The sequence below is a fragment of the Cebus imitator genome, unplaced genomic scaffold (genome assembly GCF_001604975.1).
Source record: "Cebus imitator isolate Cc_AM_T3 unplaced genomic scaffold, Cebus_imitator-1.0 Scaffold577, whole genome shotgun sequence".
NCBI classification, from domain to species: domain Eukaryota; kingdom Metazoa; phylum Chordata; class Mammalia; order Primates; family Cebidae; genus Cebus; species Cebus imitator.
The window spans coordinates 572140-575036 of record NW_016107892.1 but is presented as its reverse complement, the minus strand read 5'-3'; the positions used below and the strand labels follow the sequence as shown (position 1 = coordinate 575036).

The 2897-nt window shown below is 51.1% G+C and overlaps 1 protein-coding gene across 2 annotated transcripts in view; it reads right to left on the bottom strand.

Annotated features, from left to right (window-relative positions):
- Positions 1 to 2897, bottom strand: part of ST3GAL2 (ST3 beta-galactoside alpha-2,3-sialyltransferase 2) — a 58061-nt gene that overhangs the window by 54155 nt on the left and 1009 nt on the right. The window lies entirely within an intron of this gene.

The window sequence follows — 2897 nt, the reverse complement described above, 5'->3', positions numbered from 1 at the left end:
GGGAACAGAGCGAGACTCTGTCTCAAAAAAAAAAAAAAAAAAATAGCCCACATACTTTTGGGGACAGACAATCCCAAAGGACAATTAAGGCTTGCTGAGCACGACAAGGAGCAGGAACTAAGAGCAAGGGGTGTGCATCAGAAAGACGTGTTTCAATCCCAGATCTTCCTGCTATCTGTTTGGACAAGTCTCCTAAATTCTGTCTCAGTTCTTCATCTATGAAGCAGCAGCAACAACGCCAACCTGTGAGGATTCACTAACACCTGAGAGCACCTAGGATGGTGCCCAGCTTGCAGCAAGCCCTCAATGAACAGCAGCCATTATTCAAGCTATTAGCAGCAACTGGTTTAGCAGCCACTCAGCTGGTGTTAGAATCAGGAGTCCCAGGGTCACTGTGTGGCCCACAGTGTATCTCTGTTCCTCAGTAACCCTACCCGGGTCTATATCTGCCTTATAAATGTTCCACTGACCTGTAAAACAACAGCTGGAAAATGCTTTGCAAAGCACAATGTAAGTGATGCCTCCTGCTTTTCTGAATTTCAAAGACTCCCAGGCATCCCGTCCAGTGCACAGCCATGGCAGGACTCCACTTGGCAGGCACCCCAACTTGCTTGGTTGGGGAAACAGGCACAGGGCAGACGAGGGCCGGGCTCAGCAATTTGCTTCACTATGGCCACACAGCCACCTTTTTCCAAAGCCATGGTTCCTAGATTTCCTGCTTGGTTGTGGAGCCTTCCTTCATACAGGAAGTCTTCCTTCAAATAACCGTGGGGCAGTGTCCCCCCAATCACTGCCAACCCTGGGCAGCATCAGAATGAAAGGCCAAACCAGTGCAGCTGCCAGAACAGCCTGATAGGAAAGTAAGGTGGAAGAAGGTCTCTCTTAAGACTTTACGTCTAGCTGGGCACAGTGGCTCAGGCCTGTAATCCCAGCACTTTTGGAGACCGAGGCAGGTTGAGCACCTGAGGTCAGGACTTCAAGATAAGACCAGCCTGGCCAATACGGACACACCTGCTTCTACTAAAAAAAAAAAAAAAAAAAAAAAAAAAAAGTACTCTAAAATGGCTGGTTAGGGACGAGGCAGGGGTCCCTAACGAGGATGGCATAACTGGAGGAAACTGTTTTCCCCAGACAGCAGGCAAAGTACAGACCCTCTCCTTGTGACATGTCACTTGGAGATGTCTACCCTAATAGCTGATGAGGATTTATCATTAACAAGCATTCTGAGTAGAGAGGAAGGACAACTTCGTCTCAGAAAGCAGGGCCAGGCCCTTTAGCTGGCAAGGGCTCAGGTGTGTGGGAACATGGTGTGGGAGGGAAGCTGGGACATGGAAACTACAGGACAGAAGGGGAGGAGGAGAAGCCCATCCAGGACTGCCTGTGGAAACAGAAGGGATACAAAAGCACCGAGCTGGCAAACAGCCCCAGCTTCGTCCAGGATGTAGAGAACCTCTGGAGCTTGGTGCCCCCCCACCCGCCCTGCTTCAGGGCGAGGCCCTCAACCTCAGGCAGCTCACCAGGATTCTAGGTGTACCGTCGGCATGAGCACACAGCTCCTCCAAAGCAAGGGCACATCACCTTCTCCTGAAACTCTTCCTCCTCCCGAGTGCACCATTTCAGCAAAGGAACCAACTCCTATCACCAGGCACTGAAACTCCAAGCCACCGGCACATGAAGTGTCTGTCCTGAAGATACCTACTTTTGCAAGCTCTCTAGACTCAGTCCCCTCTTTTTCACTTCTACTGCCAAGTGCCAGCCTTCATGACATCTTATTTGGACTCTATCTACTTATCTATGTCCTCCCTCTCTCCTCTCCTTGTCCCCTTATGACCCAGCCATACCCTGCTGCCAGTTAGCCCTCAGGAAGTAGCCAGACTAAAGTCCCCCACTCTGCCACCTGTCAGTTCAGTCGTCATGCAACACCTGTTTGCGCTGATTTTTTGCAGTGTCATTTCCTCTCCTTCTGGAGACACTTGCTTTTGGATGCAGTCTAGGGGTTACAAGGGAACTGCCCAGCATGCCACCAGCCCTTCCCTGGCCAAGGAAGGGAACAAGGGAACAGGGCCCAGCCTGGGCCAACCAGACATTTCCTCCCTCAGATATGAATCCCAAGCAGTGATGACAAAATGACTCAGCACAGCTGGAGCAGATGCATCCTGCCAACAGCGGTGCCCTAAAGACACTGCCTTTGGTCCCTGCTGCACCCACTCCAAGACCCTGAAGGGGACCTGGGTCCTGAGTCATGGCTACGATTTTATAGTTCCCACAGCTTTCTGAGAATTGTTTTCCTGCCAAAATCAGCCAATTGCTGCTTGCAACCAAATAGGATTCCTTACTACTTTCTAAATAAATCCCCTATGCTCTATACAAAGGGACAACTCCCTAAGTGTGCCCTGTGACAGCCTTTCTTTGTACCTGTTGGCCTGCACATCCCTCCAGCCCAGAGGCACTGCTTGGAAACCTTCCCTTAGAGGCCCATCCCAAATGCCTTTTCTGAGCCCTCTATGGGGATGACTTCGACCTCCTTTTACTGGCCACACATCCGCTGTGGATACATTGGTAGACTTGTCTTATCCCCTCCCAGGGGACAGCAAATTGGACATTACTGTCTCCTTCACAACACTCAGCAGAGTTCTCAGCTCAAAAAAACTCAGACTTGGCTGGGCGCAGTGGCTCACGCCTGTAATCCCAGCACTTTGGGAGGCCAGGCAGGTAGATCACAAGATCGAGACCATCCTGGCCAACATGGTGAAACCCCGTCTCTACTAAAATTACAAAAATTAGCCGGGCGCGGTGGCTCACGCCTGTAATCCCAGCACTTTGGGAGGCCGAGGCGGGTGGATCACAAGGTCAAGAGATCGAGACCATCCTGGTCAACACGGTGAAACCCCGTCTCT